Here is a 19,020-nt window from a genome sequence, read left to right on the forward strand (position 1 = left end):
GGTCCTCCACTCAGAACAACTGAGATAACCTAGGATCCCCAGAAAACATCATTCACAAAACTTGTACTGGCAAGATAAGACTTTTGCAGCAGTATCCAGGTGTTCTAGACACACAGGACACTCCAAAAGATCCACAAGGCAGATTCATCCATCTTGATCTACTGTGATGAGAAAGGATCTTCAGAAATGTCCATAGTTGTGTGCAGCTCTTAAAATGATTTTTTGTAACATGCATTTCAGACTTTGCTCTTGCACCCTGACTGCTCTTCTGTGTTTGTTGCCCCTTGCCCAGACCACCCTTGCCCACTGTTAGCTGTGTCTCTGATGCCATGGTGCCCTAGAGATTCCTCTATGCTGCCACCCCCACATGCACACACACAAAATATGCCCTAACTCCCACTTTCCCAGCTTTAAATGTTATTTTTTAAGTCAACAGAATGCTTGGTAGTTTTGAAACCAATATATTAGTATTAGAATAATCCATTTTCAAGCCTGGCTTGATTATTTTGTGACTGCGTGACTTTAGAAAAGTGACCCCACTTCTCTGTTTGCTTATTCTCTAGTGGTAGTAATAGTCCCTGTTGTAGAGAACAACAGGAACTACAAGCTCCAGTGTAGTGTGTCAGGATATACACTCCAGACATGGCAGGTATTATTACCCTGAATTTAAGACTGTATAAAACAAGAGCAGTAATGACAATGTGATGGGCACCTCACAGTGCAGAAGTAGCTAGCACCATCACTCTTTCTGTGACAGCAACTGGATGACACCAAGGTAGATGGGGCCTGGATGCTTGACACTGGTGACATATTTATGGCTCTCCCACTTTACTTGCAGAATGTTCCCCAGGACCTGTCCATCTGTGCTTTTGAGCAGGAGCAGTCCCACTTGTTGCAGATCCTGCAGGAGATTCTGGCTAACATGGTGGAGAATTTGGAAGGGGCAAGTACACTTTAGACTGGAGTATTTTAGTGTGCTCAGCTGCTATGGGATGGTGGCTCTTACAGGTACTGGAAATCATGTTTGTGGACATAAGTCAATGACTTTCACTTGTGACTTCCTTGGGGTTGGCCTTCTGCTTTACCCAGCACTTCATCATATCTTTGACTTGAAAAAACAAATCCAAGTGCAATGTGATCTGTGTGGCTGCCTCTTGTGCTCCTGGAAACAGCCTTTGTTTTACATCTGTGTCTCCCCGCATCTTTAGAGCTCTGACTCTTTCTGTTCTGACCAGTTGTTTTGTGCATGGCTCTTTGGTATTGAACATTATTTATTGTCAAATACCTTTAACTGTGTGGCAATGTTCTGTTAGGGTCTGTAAACAAGTCAGGATGGCGCCTGGCATTTTGCCAGAGGGAGTGGTTTGTGAAGTAATGCCAGCCAGCCATTAAGTGTGGAGATTCCTTATTGGTTGACTGCTGTATCTAGTTTATGTTAATTAAGATAAGCTGTGTGGAATGTATATATACCCCTCTGGTCCTACAATGAATGGCTCCCAATCCTGCTGTATCAATCTACACAATTTGCTCATCACCCCCTGGTTATTTTGCTGCAGCCAGACAGCGGCAATATTCTAAGCTCTTGTTTGGCAAATAAAATTTTATGGCACTGTTATGTACTTTAGATAATGAAATCACAGTGATATGTCTTTAGTGAATTGTAAATTTGCAAATAGATTTTTATTTTTTATTTTCTTTTGAAAATTAAAACTTTTCTTTCTGTCTTCAAATACAGATATTTTCCTTCAAAAGTCTGTCTGGTTATTTTAATTATTTTCCATGAGACACTCTCTTAATGACTGGGCTAGTGCTAACCAATTCATACAGTTTATAGTAGAAGTAAAGCAGAAGGATAAATGGTCACTTTTTTGGGTCTTCTCTACATTTTCAGGTGCATTCTAAGTGTTACTGTTGTGTAGTTTATTAAACTGGAGTATTTCCAGGAATAGAACCAAAATATTTCTTTTATCATTAATGATCTGTGGATTGATATCATTGTTTAATTATTAATCTACTTGAGATCAGAAAAGAGATTCATAATACATGGTTTCAAAAAATTAATGATTAATTTATTGTAACATATATTTGCACCATCCATGTACAAATCTTATAGCTCTGTAGTTTAAAATATTTTAGTGTCACAGCTTAGGACTTTAATCAGGCTGTGAATGAATTCTAAAATTTTACACACATAATTTGATGAAAACCTACTATAGAAAAGAGATGCATTTCATAGAGCTGGATCTTACTTTCAGAAGCTAGTATTTCTTAGGAAGAAAACACTGTCAAATAGCTCAAGGGAAAAGTATATGAGTTTTTAGGGGTGAGAAAGATTCTTATTTAAGCAGTTTTGATGATACCCAGGAGTGATATTCAATAAATTTTTAACTGCTTTGGCATAAGTACCAGTGAATCAGAGTGGCTAGAAGCCACAGTGCTGGAGGTTGGGTGGTCTGAGTGATTTGTGGGGGACCCCTGGGGAGGTCCAGTGATGTTTACCAAGAGGAATAGTTGTTTTCCACTGTAACAATAATTTTAATCATGAGAGCATGTACAGGTTATATTTGACTCATGGATGCAGCTGGGATTCATAAGAATCATTTTTTGGACTCCCTGGATGCCTATATCATTTCTCCTTGAGTCTTCTGATGTCTCCTTCAAACTCCTTATGTACTGTGATGGTGAATCCTTTTGTCAAGCAAATTGACATCTCTCAGTTAACAAGTTATGCACAGTATGCACAGTAGCTTCTCTGGAATGAAGATTCCCCATTTCCTAGGGTAACATGTGTCAGAAAGTAAACACTAATCTTTTTTTTTTTTTTTTTTTTTTTTTTTTTTTTTTAGAGGGGGGTACCAGGGATTGAACTCAAGGGCACTCAACCACTGAGCCACATCACCAGCCCTAGTTTTTATTTTATTTAGAGACAGGGTCTCACTGAATTGATTAGTACCTTGCTTTGTGCTGAAAGTGGCTTTGAACTCACAATCCTTTTGTCCCCGCCTCCTGAGCTGCTAGGATTAGAGGCATGGGACACCACATCCAGCTTACCATTTTCTAAATATAGGATGCTACTGATTTCCTACAACACAATGTTTGCATTTTACAAAGAAAAATTATTCAGTACTAGAATTTTGATAGGAAATGAAATTAAAAATTGTAGAAAAGTGCACAAATAGCTGTTTCTGAACTCTGGAAATGTTCAAGAAGTACAAGGGGTATTGCATCTGTCATCATCATCTCTAGTGATCTGGAGAATGATGACATGAATGGTGCAAAACTTTCTCACATTTAAATAAGTGGTAATACCAGATGCCCATGTCACAGAATGGAAAGATTCAAAGGTAATTGCCCCAGACTTCACTTTTTAGCAGGGTGTGGTTTAGTATCTTATTACTATTTGATATGCTATCAAAGTTTCTTTGCCATTTCAAAATCCTATAATCCTTCAAAGAAAAATATTTTTTTAAGAATTCTCACTTTTTTCCCTAGTTAAAAATGGGAAAAGAATAGTGGGAACTAATGGAACACCATTTGATGTATGTTCTGTCTGTCCATTTAATGATGAGAATAACTCTATTAGTGAATATTATTATTAGTATTACTATAAAGTGTGATTGAGATGCATATTCAGATGAAGAAAAGGCTCAGGAATTCGACTTGAAAGTAGGTAGCTTGATACAGGTGTAGTAGATGCAAAGAAGCTACTATTATTTAGTGACTTTTACATCCAAACAGAAACAGCTCTGGCAAAGAAGCTACTATTATTTAGTGACTTTTACATCCAAACAGAAACAGCTCTGGCAAGTAAAGAGGAATCTGCAGCCTGGTTTTTGTGTGTTTTAGTTGATAGCTAACTGCTTCTATTGGGGTTTGGAACTGAAGACAATTGGTTTGAGTCCCAGAACTGTTGCTTTGTAGTGGTATGCCTTGACCAGTAATCTCTCTGAAACCTAGTATGATATGTGTTGCTATAATTGAATATCATCTTTGGTAAGTTATAGAGCAAAGACACTTATGAGCTCTTGGCTTTAGAAGTTCAAGAGCATGGCACTGGCATCTGCTGAGTCCTAATGGGTCATAAGGTGGTAGAAGATAGCACATGGTGTTATGATGTCAATCTGTAATGTCTCCTGAAGGGTTTGTATTTTTTGTTTTGTTTTGAGGCAGGGTCTCACTAAATTGCTTAGGGCCTGGCTAAATTGCTGTGGCTGGCCTTGAACTTGTGATACTCCTGCCTCTGCTTCCTAAATGTCTAGGATTACAGGTATGTGATACTATGCCCAGTTGATAATTTGATCCTGACACAGGTATATACATTGTGAAATATTAACTATAAACTAATTAACATCCATAACTGCACATAATTACATTTGTCAAAAAGTTTCTAAACTTTCATACCCTATCAAACAGGATAAGTGATTTAGTTTACATTGATACAGCTACGGCCATAGAATTATAATCATTCTAATTGTACATGGTCACATAATGCCTTTGAACTTTTCATGAATTTAGAGATATTTAGAAAAGCAATGACTTCGAGTGAGTTCTTTTCTTCAAACATTAGATCTGGCTTATTAACAATTAAGCACAACTAGGAAGAAAAATAAATTTAGATACCCTTTATTTACATCAAGCAATGACTCTTTATCTGAACAAAAACTTAATTTACCTTCAGTAGCTAAATCCATTTCAAAGAGTCATATTATATCCTTCTATTTTCCATATATTTATAACAACTAGCCTACTTGAAAGTTTTTACCTTCTATGAGAATTCAAAAGAAAATAACATCTGGAATAAGATTTTGAAGACTCTTAAATAGTTATCTGGAAAAACTGACATGAAAATCATCAGAAGTTTTAAGCTTCTTCTTTTTAAAAACATGGCATACTTTTTAAAAGTAACTTGTAAAAGCTGATTTCTGCCCATGTTAGCAACTCTTCTAAAATTACTGTTAAAATAGTCTAACAGGAGAGTTTTTCTTATAGAAATAATCCATATTAATTCTGTAGAAAGTGTCAACAGGGCTAGGGATGAAGCTCAGTGGTAGAGAACTTGCCTAGCAGGTAGAAGGCCTTGGAGTTTAACTCCCAACACTGCAAAAAAGAAAAGGAAGAAAGGAAAAAGAGAGGGGAAACAAGGGGAGAGAAAGGAATTAGTCATTAAAACAAAAGGGCAAGTGGTACAAATATAAATATATAATGTACTAGCTCTTTAAAAATTTTACAGAACTTTTGCATTTTAGTTACATCAAACTGGGTGATATTATGACTGTATAGAATGTCACATAATATGTTCTGTCTTGGACTGGCCTGAAACAAACCAATGGGTGGGTGACCTAGAGAGGACTTCTCCCAGGCTTGATTGGGACAGGCTTGAACTTGTGGTGCTTTAGGATTCACAGCATAGTGAAGGAGCCAAGACTTCTCTGACAGGCAGTGTGAGAGTGCTAGGCCCCTGGGAGCCCATGTCTGGGGCTCCCCATGTCAATTCCTGCAGCCATCTCCCCCACCTGATGGTTCACAATAGTCTGCTGTGTTGCCCAAAGGCCTGAGTGTCCACAGCCTGTTTTGGCATGGCTGGGCATGGTGTGGTTGTGGAGTGAATAGCCAAAGTAGCCTTAGCATGATGGGGGGGGGCAACAGCTGCACCTCAGCCATACTTGGGGTGGTTCTGGAAGAAGTTAGTAGGGTTATGGTGAGTATTGTATGAAGACGTAGAAACACACCCTAGTCCTTATTGTTGTTCATAGGAATTGGTGATATATACAGCTATTGAATTTTTTCTTGTTTTCTTGTTTTTGCAGTGAAGTTATCAGTCTGTGAGAAGCAGGTGTTACATGAGAAGAGAAAAAATCTTGCTCTAAAACTTTCTGGACTAGATGAAGAAAAATGTGAACTACTTGAAAAAGTTAGTCTTGTTCAAAAACAGAATGAAGGCTTAGAGTCATCTTTAAAGGATGCTATTTTGGAGAAGGAGTTAATAGAAGCAGAAAATTTGGAGGCAGTATATGAAAATCTTTATAGGTCCATATCTAAACTTGAGGATGAAATACTCCTTCTAAGAAAGAGCTAAAAGAAGAGAAAACTAAATATTCTCAACAGGATAAATTGATGGTGGATATATCAAAAAGGATTAAGTTCTTATAAGATGAATCATAATCCCTCAAATCACAAATACCTGAAGCTAAAACAACCTTGAGATTATTTCAAATGAACGAGGATTTAAGGTAGCAATAGAAGAGGTTTTGAATGAAAATAATAAACGTCAGGAAAGTCAGAACAACATTTATACGAAGCTGAAGTATGGAAAGAAAAAGTGAATGGCCTTAATACCCAGAAAACAACACTTGAAGACTCCAAAGTACATGCAGAACAAGTTGTAAGAGATAAAGAATATCACATTAATTTTCTGACTGAACACTTGCTGCAGATGAAAGATTGGGCTTCTGTGCTTGGAGAAGTCCTAATAGATGATGGTAGTATGGAATTGGAAATGAAGAGTGTTTTTGCTCACTTAGAGGATCAGCCAAAAGGAGATTTGAAAGAACGGTTTTGTGCTACTAAGTTAAATGCCTCTTTTAAAACCTTACAAGGAGAAAGAAAATCAAATGTTTACTTTATTCTCTGAATTAATTGAAATAAAGGAAGACCTTATAGAATATATTAAAAATCTTGACAGGACAAGCATCTTTGCAGTCAAAAAATACACAATTTAAAAGTGAGAATCAGAATCTTCAGCCGAAACTTAATGTCATGATTGAAATATATCAAGAAAATAATATAATGAAACTCCAAAGAAGTTAATAGAAGAGAAAAAATTACCAGGTAGAGCTAGAAGAGAAGCTTTCCAAAATGGTGGAAAACATCAGCCATGCAAGTGAACAGCTGGAGACCTATAGAAAGCAAGTCAAAGACCTTGAAGAAGAATTGGAGAGAACCATTCATTCTTATCATGGGCTCATTATGTACTATGAGAAAAAAGCACATGATAATGTGTTGGTAGCTCAGAGTGCTGAAAGATACTTCAATGATTTAAGGAAACAAAATGCTCATGACAGACAAAACTTAACTGGAAAAGAGTTTAAATTTAAACTTGTAGAAAACAATCCTTCTGAACTTGATGATTCAAGTACAGTCTTTGGCAGAGAAAATTCCCCAAATAGTCCCTCACCATTCGGTCAACCTTCATCTGAGATAAAATCTCTACATTTGGAAAAGAAAGGGTCCACTCAAACTCTCACCTTTGCTTCCAAGTGTAAGAGGAAGAGACTCAAGAGGCCCAGAGAATCCTCTGGTCCATCAGATTATCAATGAAGGGAGAGACTCAGGCTATGGGATAACTGATCCTCAGAGAGTGCCTTATAACATTGAGCCCCTGTCACCTCCATGGAAATAGAACCCTAAGATGATGATGGCTCCACCAGGCCAATCATATTCTGATCCACATCTTCCTCTACCAAGGCATGATGGATGTTATTGTAATTATGGTGGACCATATGGATCAGTACAACCCAGAAGTTCTATTATGCTGCCTTTGGATAAAATGGATGGGCATATGTCTTCAGAAATGGAATCCAGTAGAAATGACACAAAAGTTGATCTTGGTAATTCCCATGTGCCTGATTCATCTCTCCCTGCTGAAAATGAAGCAATTGGCTCTAGCTTTGCTTTCTCACTTTTCCCTCCACTCAGAGGTCCATTGTTTCCAATGGATCCAAAGAATCAGTTCATGAGAAGAGGACCTTTTTTTCCTCCATCTCCTCCAGGAAACATGTATGGAACATTGAGAATATTTTCCACCGGATCCACTGCCCCTTGCATTCCCAATGAGACTGTGGTATTTTCCTCATTATCTCCCCACAAGAGCTGAATTTCCCCTCCACCACCCCCTGCATTCTTAAAGTAGAAGTGACTTCCCTTCAGGGTTGATTCCACCTTCAAATGAGCCTGCTACTGAACATGCAGAAGCACAACAAGAATTCTGACAATATTTTTTGATCTGCCTTCAAAAGTAATATATACCTCATTTTTAGATTAACTAACTGCTTTTACTCAAGTGATTATACTTTTGCTCCAATTGAAGCTTAACGGAATTACAATTCTTAGAATAGTATTTTATAAATAAACATGGTTTAAATATGAATCTTATGAGAAAATTATTTTCATTGTATATTATTCTAGATAGTGTGACTTAATTTGATTAATTTACATAAGCAACAATGGAAATATTATATATATATATATATATATATATATATATATATATATATATATATATATATAATATTTTTGTCAGGGATATTTTTAAAATCTAAACAAAACGTGTGCCTTTATACAACTAAATGCATTTATTATGATTGTAGCAAATGTGAAAATAACTTTATGCTTAGTGAAAGATTTTAATTGATTTAAAGTCTTGTTGGATTGATGATAATAATAGAAATCAGCTAGTTTTTCCATAAAAGAAGAATAACTAAAGCATATTAAGAATATACAAGAAAACACAACTTTGTCATGTAAACAGGAGATTTCAAATATAAAAAAAAATTCTAGTTCTCAGAAAAATTTTTGAAATTGGAAACCACATTTAAGTTCACTCAGTCCCCATTGTCCCTGATATCCTTTATTTTATTCCCAATTTCATAAAATTAAAAATTGTATTCTTCTCTGGGCTAGGTCTCCTTTTTTATTTTTTATTGAGAGGCATGTCTAGAGGGTATGATGTGCTAATTCAATGAAGATTTTTGTGGTAGAATGGGGAATTCCATCGGTTAAAATTATATTCCAATGAGTACAAAATTGTACAAAAGCACAGGTTGCATATGCAGAGACTTATCTGTCTTTAAATAAGTAGGCTTGTCCATATCAGCAAAGCAGAATAATAAATGAGAAATGTAAGCAGATACATTTTTAGATCTATAGGCAGTAGCCAGATAAATCCAGAATGAGTATCAGTGAAAATATTAAGAAAGAAGTAGGCATGAGAGGAGGGAAATGGATAACAAGCATTTGCCAAAGGGCATTAGAATGTAGGCCTCATGGATTTTCAGATTCCCACATAGGGGCCTGGAAGTGTGTACAGTGAGAACATTTAATGACATTGGCATGAGCTTTTTGGGAAGCCATGGAAAAATCTTCATTAATAATTGTGCATTTTGATGAAAAAAATCCATGAGATTTTACATCATCTGAAAATAAAAGATAAAGACATCTCACAGCTGTATCTGTGTGAGCATTATTCTCTATCAGAGGTTCAGGAATCTTGGTGTGGGTGTACGTATGAGCAAGGAAGATGGGAGACATATGATGCTGTGAAAGAGTTTGAAGGGTTAAAAAAAGAGATAGTAAATTGGGATCCAAATGAGGGGATAACACAGCTACAGAAATATAAGGAATTAATTCATAAATTAATTTCTAATTTATTTATTTAAAAAACCAAATTGATGGAGATTAATCCCAATTATTTTAAGTTTAATTTACTTATTTTAATCATAAAATAAGAATATAAGAAAAATGTGAATAACAGTATTAATTATGTCTTCTCTGTTGAAAAATTTTAGAAGCAATGGATGTTATATTATATTATAGACATTTTTTAGAAATAAAGATTTTATTGTCTGGCCATCTAGAAAAATTTGTGAGTTAGAATTTTAAAGACATCTATATTTGTATTTAATTAATTGATTTGAATTGAATTATCTGGCTCCATTTACTTGTTTAAATTTTAATTCATGAGTGCTAATTTTTTAAATGCCAGTGTGATTCCTGTCTATATATACATAATATATAGACAGGACAGGCCTGTATAATTGGAAATGCCAGGTATAAAATCTAATAGCCATGATGGACACTGAAATCAAAGGTTTCAGATAGATGGCTATTTGTCCCTGATGGTTATCAGATTTATTCCCATCATCACCACGTTTATATTCTCCTATGCATTAAAATAATTTTTGAATGTATTTGAGAGTTAACCCTGGATAAATTGGCCTTTGGACAAAGACAGAATGTGAAAATCTTTAGAGTTAGATAAAATAAGACTGATCAGAAAAATACATTAACTAACATAGAATATTAAAAAATGTAAATAGCCACAATACTAACTTCTTCATCAGGTCAGACTGTACTTTTAGCTCAGATACAAGTCAGTTCAGATATAAACAATGCAGAAATCTGTGAAATTATCAAAACAAAACAAAAAAAATAAATAAAAGAAAGCTTATACATTTGGTATCTATTTTTGTCTTTCTTTCCTGTAACAGTAGTTAATAAAGCCAGCTGAAAACTGATAAGATAGCCAGCCAAGCAGTTTGGATTTAAAAAGACATTTTTTTCCTTCTCTTATTGATATAGGCAGCCACCTCAAAAACAAACAAACAAACAAACAAAAACAACAACAACAACAACAAAACAACAACAACAACAACAACAACAAAAAAAACCACTAAGTTATAATTCACAAAAGAGAGCTTTATTTAGCTGGCCAGGGACTGTCTCCCACCCATAGAGACTGATGCTCTGTGGAAGAACCACAATTTCCTTGCCTGTGTCTTGGAAATTTAAGAATGGAAAAAAAAAAAAAAACACAATTCAGGGGCTTTTCTCAGTATCACACAAGCAAAGATGTTACAGAGGCTAAAAAAAGCAGTTAGCTTAATCACATCATCAAACACATGCTCCACAACCATATCCTGGGTTGCAGCTGATTAGGGGCAATAATCTATTTTAAAGTCATGTAGACCCATGAATGTACTCAAACCCAGGATGTAGCTCTCCACGACCACCACCATATCCTGAGTTGGTTACATTCTGTGGATACAGAAAAACAATTTTTGAAAGAAGACACTTTCCATTTCAATTTTTCAGAAACAGCTCTTGTAACAGTTTTTTTAATAGAATGTAGCAAAATTGAGTGAAAAATCTTACCTCTATAATCTATAAAATTTACTAATCTATAACCTCTAACATATACTCTTACTGACTTTTTGATTAGTTTACAACACAACATTGTCTGAATTGTTTTTTTTTTTTATAATCCTAGTAAACCTTGTAGGACCTGTAATTTATACTTTGAATTTAAGACTGGTCAAGCTAGAGATCCAGCAGAAGCTAAGAAGTAAGGAAAACTGCTCTAATAAATTTTTATAAGAATATTTTCTTTAAAAAAAAAAACTGTGCATTGTAGTTGGACACAATGCCTTTATTTTATTTACTTATTTTTATGTGGTGCTGAGAATCCAACCCAGTTCCTCACACAGGCTAGGTGAGAGCTCACCTGCTGAGCCACCTCAGCCCCGTAAGATTATTCTCTTAAAGCATGGTGTTGTAGTTTATATTCTTTCTGGAGGGTCACTCCTCCTTTTTTTGTTTTTGTCTTAAATCTTGGTAGATATGTTTTGAGAGTTATTGAGATTAGTATTGTAAGTTGATGTTTCCCAATGGATATGCCACAATCCCATCATTATTCATGACTGAGAATCCCCTTCCTTATATTTACTGTGATGCCTTTTAAATTGTACAGTAAATTTACTCCCCTTCCAAGGCTGTTACTGTACACTAAGTATTCTGTCACACAAGCAAGTCTTTTATTGTCAAGTGCTGTGATTTAACCGTCTGATATTTTAGAAATATTCCAGTGTTTAGTAATATGGTGGGCCTCCCTCATTGCTTTTTTTTTCCTTCTATAAGTTGTTCCTGACTATTGATTCTGTTAATATATAATTGTTAATGGTATTTGATTGGATTTATTAATTCTCATATGTAGCCTACATGAGAGAGACTGCTATATTATTAGCATCCATCCATTTGAATTTGTTAACTTGGAAATTTATGCCTGAGCCATTATAGCATATTCTGTGATTTGAAGAATTATTAGTTACAGTGAGTTAAAAGTATACATGTTTTCCTGAGTGTTTGGGCAAATTCAGATAGCATTTAATTAGTATTCTAAGAGCTTTCCTGTTCTAAAACAGGGATTATTTAGGAAGTGATAGATCATAGACCTTTGTTGCCTTGTTTAATTAAAAAAAAATCAAATTTGCAAATGCAATTTAGAAGATATTTCCTTGAATTAGATAATACATGTGTTAGTGTGGAAGAGTGCTAAGATTACTCTACTATATCTGCTTCATTTTTCAACATCTGAAAAGGGAGTTTTACCTGGTTAATAAAAAAAAGCCACAGTAAAGCCAGAAAATAGGGTCAGTGTCTTAATAAATTACTGAACTTCAATTTGGGACCTCATTTACTTATTAAGTTTATGGTAAATTTCTCAAAGTAATAACAGGATAACAGCAGTATCATGTAATTTAAAATAGAGATCATATTCAATATTTCAGTACACAGAGATGCTATTTAATTATTTATAATTTCTTTTATATCAATGCTGTACCAGTGTGTCCTTATTTAGTACTTTGAATTTTCCATTTTAAAATTACTCAGCCTGTACTTGAGAGTGTTTAGGAGACTGCTCTGTTGGAGTTCTAGTGAGTCTATAGTTCTGCCATTTGAAAACACATGTCAGGGTTTGGGGCTGTAGCTCAGTGGTAGAGTGCTTCTCTAGCACATATGAGGCACTGGGCTCTATCCTCAGCACTACATAAAGATAAACAAATAAAATAAAGGCATGTCGTCCATTTACAACCACAAAAAAATAAAGAAAAATAGAAATACATGCAAAGATGAAAAATGGTAAATAAAAAGGTAGCATACTAACTAATGAGAATACTACTCATTAGACAGAAAGCAAGTGTACAAATAACCAGTGCAAAGCCTATGTCAGTAAGTATAAATTTGGTTTATAGTTTAACAAATTCTAATCAAATATTTGTTTCTTTCCCTTTCCACAAGGTTTAAATTGATTTCCTGTTTAAATATAAATGATTTACCTACATGCAAATGTTTTAATGAAAGTGTACAGTGTGGCTTTCATTTAATACTTTGTTAACTGGCAGTTGGTTCACTTCTTTAACAAACTATCATTCTCCAAGGAACCCATGTATCACACTCACGTTCTTTTGGGGGGAAACAAACTTGTTGGTAAAAAACAAAGTTGTTTGAATTTGTTTTAAATATTTATTGTTTGGATGAGACCTTATTTGAAAATTTTAGGAAAAAATATCAGAAAAGTAATTCCATTTTCAGCTTGCAGCCAGCCAGTGTTCTGGCTATAGAAAAGAGAAACTCCCTAAACTCAAAAAGTTTTAAATGATTTATTTAAGAGGTGATAAATTACCAAAAATAACCAAATACTAAATAATCAAATAAGTAAAATGAAAAAATGTAGGGGAGTTCAGAGGCTTTGGAAGCATCTGAGGTAGCTCAGGACATGAGGGATCCATAATTCCATAGAGAAAAGAAATGCACTGAGGTGAGCCTGACACTCTTGGAAAGATAGGGCTTAAAATATGCATGTTGTTGAGATGCAGAGCATTTATAATACAAAAGAAAAGGCTTCAGCTTGTTAACACATGTTCCAAGGTCTCACATTATCCTGCAACATAGTACTCTTACTAACCTGTATTAGTTTATTAATTCCACAGATGCATGTGTAAGCTCTAGGGTACTAACTCAAAGATTAGTAAAGTAGAACCAGTAGAAGGAAAATGTAATATCTGAATATATGAGTAATGTAAAAGAATAAAGAAAGCAGAGAAAATAAGAATACATAAGACTGAAACTTTTCCGAAATTAGATTATCCTCCTTCAAGACTTTGTAAATAAACTTTAAAGCATTGAAACCATACAATTTAAGGAAGAGAAATTTGTGGCACATAATTTGTATTTTAGAAATTTTTAAAAGAATATGAGATGAATTGAACAACATTAAATGGAAATGGACAAAATACTCCAATTAAAAGTTATAGACATAGTGTATTATGGGATGAAGTGGTAGGATGGTGTGGGGCTTGTGATTTTGAACAAACCTGGGTGTGTGTCTTGGAGGCACCACAGCTGCTAGGAGCTGGAGGAATGCCTTGTGAGGAGGCAGTGGTGCCTATGGTGTTGCAATCATTCTAACAGGAGAATGATCATAGAGGTGGTGCCAGATGAGATTGCTAACAAGCCTGGAACACCAACCTGTATTCCATTAATCATGAAGTTGATATTTGCAAAATCAATTAACAGTAAAGCAGTTACAGAAAGACAACTCAATTATCACCATCAGTCATTGCAGGTAATGTTCTTTCACAGTCTACCCCTAGAACTCCATCAAAGACCAGAACAATATCTGAAAGTGGTGTTATTGCATCAAATTTAAATTCAACTGAATCCCTTTCTCTCACCATGCACAAAAGTTAACTCAAAATGGATCAAGGATCTAGGAATCAAACCAGAGACTCTCATCAAATAAAAGAAAAAGCTGACCCTAATCTCCATCTTGTGGGGTCGGGCTCCAATTTCCTTAATAGGACACCTACAGCACAAGAGTTAAAATCAAGAATCAACAAATGGAATGTATTCAAACTAAAAAGTTTTTTTTTTTTTTTTCAGCAAGAGAAATAATAAGTGAGGTAAATAGGGAGCCTACATCCTGGGAACACATTTTTACACCTCACACTTCAGATAGAGTTCTAATCTCTAGGATACACAAAGAACTCAAAAAGTTAAACAACAGAAATCAAATAACCCAATTGACAAATGGGCCAAGGACTTGAACAGACACTTCTCAGAAGAGGATATACAATCAATTAACAAATACACACACAAAAAAAATGCTCACTATTGCTAGCAATCAGAGAAATACAAATTAAAACCACTCTAAGATACCATCTCACTCCAGTAAGAATGGCAGCCATTATGAAGTCAAACAACAACAAGTGCTGGCGAGGATGTGAGGAAAAAAGATACACTCATACATTGCTGGTGGGGCTGCAAATTGGTGCAGCCAATTTGGAGGGGAGTGTGGAGATTCCTTGGAAAGCTCAGAATGAAACCACCATTTGACCCAGCTATTCCCTTTCTCAGACTATACCCAAAAGATCTAAAAAGAGCATACAACAGGGACACAGCTGCATCAGTGTTCAGAGCAGCACAATTCACAATAGATAGACTGTGGAACCCACCTAGATGCCCTTCAATAGATGAATGGATAAAAAAATATGACATTTATACACAATGGAATATTACTCAGCACTAAAAAATAACAAAATGATGGCATTTGCAATGAAATGGATGGCATTAGAGCAGATTATGCTAAGTGAAGTTAGCCACTTCCTAAAAAACAAATGCCAAATGACTTCTCTGATATAAGGGAGGTGACTCAAAACAGAGTATGGAGGAAGAGCATGAGAATAAGATTACCACTAAACATGGAAGAGAGGTGGGATGGAATGGGAGGGAGAAGGGGAATTGCATGGAAGATAGAAGGACATCCTCATCATTATACAATATACATATATGATGGTGTGAGGGGGAAGGAAAAAAAAAGAAATGTATCACAGTAGAGTGGGTACAGAGAGGTGATGGGAGGGGGGAGGGGAGGGGAGATAGGGAGGGCAGCAGAATACAACATACCCTAGTATTGCTGTATGTATATATGTGGCTGTATAACCAATGTGATCCTGCAATCTGTACATGTGGAAAAATGAGAATTCATACCCCATTTGAATCAAATGTATGATATGTCAAGATCATTGTATTGTTTTGAGCAACTAATAAAAAATAAAAATAAAAAAATTAATTCAATAATGCAGATGCCAAATAAAACAGCCATCTCACTTTTGACATCAGAAAATAAGGCAATGGAATTCAGCTGTGCAGACCATCACTGTTGGAGGAGTGGGCATATCACAATTTAAGACAAGTATTCCTCTGGAAACTGCTCCCAATTCTTCTAGAACTGCTGGCAATTGCCAGCAGATTCAAGTGCTTAGAAGGAAGTTTCATTATTTCTTATTTGTTACTGCCACAATAGCCAGTATCTTAACCCAACCAGTTAGTCAGAATCCCAGTACAAGCATTAAGCCTCTATACGAAGCAAAGCCAATGGTTGTTAATAAAACCCCAGTGCAGATGTCAGTTCCATTTGTCGAAGCTCAGACTATCCAACAAGTTGTCCCCAAATCCATCAATCCAGCTTCATAAATAGTAACTAACAGCCAACCACAGCAATGGCTTATGATGCCTTTCACCCCACTGTCACAGATCCAGCCCAACTTCCCTAACCTGCCACCAGGTACTGTCCTGGTACCAGCTCCAGGAACAGGGATTCTGGGTTATGCAGTGCTTCCAGCTCAGTACATTACTCAGCTACAGCAGTCTTCATATGTGATATAGCAGTCAGCTCTAACTTTACTGGAACTTCTGGTATCCAGACCCAGGCAAGTCTTCCATTCAATGGCATAATCCCATCAGTATCTGCCAGTCAGACCAGAAAGCCCTGTAATTGAACAAAATCACTGTTTGAAATTATACTGTGATTGCTTTGTAAATGGCAAATTTTATAACATTTGCAGTTGTATTAATTGTTATAACAATAGGTAACATGAAAATGAAAGGCAAAAAATAATAAAGGCATGTTTTGACAGAAATACAGAAGATTTTAAGCCTAAAACAAGGAAAGTAAATGGGGAGAATCATATCAATGTGATAGCAAGGGATGCAACTGTCAATGTCAGAATGTCTTAAAAACTACTGATTGCTATGAGGCAAAAATAATGTGTTCCTCAATATGTAAATGTGTTGGCTCAAGAATTTTGAAGAAAGTACCAAATTTGGAGTCTTTGTCTACTAGATGTTGAGACTTATTTTAATGTTTAATAAGACAGTTTAATGTTAACAGAGCATAGAAAAATAGGCCCCAGTAGAACAAAATGTTGAAGTAGATCCTTGAGTTATTTTCTTGACACTTCAGTAGCGGACTTTGTAGGACAGTGGATCCTCAGTTTGGAATTAGTGCAGGGTCAGCTGGAGAGCTACCCAGGGTGGAGGGACAACCCTTGGCTCCTATTTACCATCCCACACAAAGATCAATACTACGTGAGTTCTGGCTCTCAGGTGAAATGTAAAACCATGACCTTTCTAAAAACAAAAATGCAGGAGAAACTTATTGATGGAACACCACCATAATAATCATAGATGGGTTGGTAAATTGTACTCCACTTAAGATAGTCTGTTCATCCAAGTTGGTGGTAGGAGACTAAGAAGGTGAGACTCAGGCAGGAGTAGATATTAGCAGTGTACACATAGGATAGGGCACCCACAACTGAAAACATGAGTCATCAGACAAATTGGGGTAAATGGAGTGGTGACCAGGGTGGGTCAGAGTGCCTGTGGCAAGCAGGACCTGTAAAAGTGTGGAGCTTGCCATGCAGAATTGGGGTCCTTGAGTGTTGTGAGTCAAGTTACCCCAACCTGTCACCCTTCTCTAGCCCTTCTGAGACTAGCAAACTCAGTTTTTTTTATACTGCTCACAGCAAGACGTCCAGTCTTTCTCTTGCTCCTGATCCTGTTCCTCCTTCTGCTTGTAATGAGAACAGGTAAATGCTTTTTTCCCTTGAAAAGACCATACTACAGGTAAAGGAAAACACAAATTACTGAAATCATATATATATATATATATATATATATATATATATATATATATATATATATATATATATATATATATTCAAAGATCCCATGGAATATAACTGAGGCACTGGCTTGCCATTCCTCTAGCCTGTCAACACTAGCCAAGTTGGTGTAAGAGCATTGGAGTTATTTCTCTTTAAATAATCCACCCTTTGGTGGTTGTCACATGTCCATTAAAATCCTTCAGTAGTTCCCATCAACTCTCCATTTACTTTACTTTGTTCATTAATTCTCCCAGAAACCTAAGTACTCACCAAGAAAAAAAAATATCCTGTATTTGCCTAAAGAGAGCTGTGGAAATAAGTATTTCACAATAAGTTCTATTGTATTCTAATTGCTTATGAGGCAGTGTTATGACCCTGCACCTTGCTACTTGTTTTCATGTTTCTGATGTATATAAATTTTAGGTTTTGTTGGCTCCTCACCTAGAGAGGATAAGAGAAAAACTAATGGAGAATATCCATGAACTGTGGGTTATGAATAAAATTGAAATTGGCTGGCAATATGTTCAGGTACATTATTTTAAAATATATTTTCAAATTCTGTTAATTCATCTTAATTTAAAACCCTTTTTCTCTCATCCTGCTGTTAGGTGACATGAGTCAACTGGATTAATTTTTTTTCCAGCATATTAATTTTTGTGTAGGTTTTACTTTCATTTTCTAGATGGAAGGAGATTATTTGTAGGCTCATTGAAGGATGGATTAGTTGCCTAAGTCATGGAAAGTTATCTGTCTGGGCTGAAAGTTATATTTTAAAATCAAGACTAACAGACAATGGGCAGACATTTATAAGTCACTTAAATAACACCTCAAGCCTGAAGTAAAAGAAGTAAGTCAATTTTCATTCCTGTGTCTAATTTGTCTCTCCTCTTTGTTCCAGCTGTACATAGTAGTCCAAGATCTGTGATTAAATGCTTCCAAATGTTGATTTTCTAAACACCTTAGTTTAGAATTTTTCAGTAAATTGAAAGACCTATTTTTAGTAGGACAATGTTAATATTCTCATTTTTATAATATTGTTATTCCAAATATCCCCAAAGGTTGTGTTAGTTTGTTATGCTTCATTAAGCATATAAATTTTTCCTCCAAGTAATAGTCTATTGATTTGAGGTCTGAATGAAGAGGATTTATTACTAGTGTGAGTTGTACAATCACCTACTCTGCACCACTCTGTAGTGTTCCTCTGAAGATGGCTTTGCTTTCTCACAGAATACTGGGTTGAGTTGTCATTACAGTGCAATGGGTTATATGTTGTTATTTTTTATCTGAATATATAGCTGAAGCTTTTTGTAGAGTTGTTAAATGCCTTTTAAGAAGTCCCACTGGTAGTCAGTAGCATCTCTAGTGGTGGAACCCAGGTTTTCTAACTTACAGTTGAGCACTGGTTTTCACTACAAAACTTGTCAAAGCATGTCCAGAAAATGAAGTACTTGCCTGAACT

The 19,020-nt window shown here is 35.6% G+C and overlaps 1 pseudogene; it reads left to right on the top strand.

Annotated features, from left to right (window-relative positions):
• The first annotated feature begins 14,029 nt into the window (after nt 1-14,029).
• On the top strand, nt 14,030-16,745 carry LOC124080398 (protein lin-54 homolog; annotated as a pseudogene).
• Nucleotides 16,746-19,020: the final 2,275 nt, after the last annotated feature.

Source organism: Marmota monax, unplaced genomic scaffold (assembly GCF_021218885.2).
Source record: "Marmota monax isolate L192 unplaced genomic scaffold, Marmota_monax_Labrador192_F-V1.1 WCK01_AAM20220418_F8-fsc00387, whole genome shotgun sequence".
NCBI lineage: Eukaryota > Metazoa > Chordata > Mammalia > Rodentia > Sciuridae > Marmota > Marmota monax.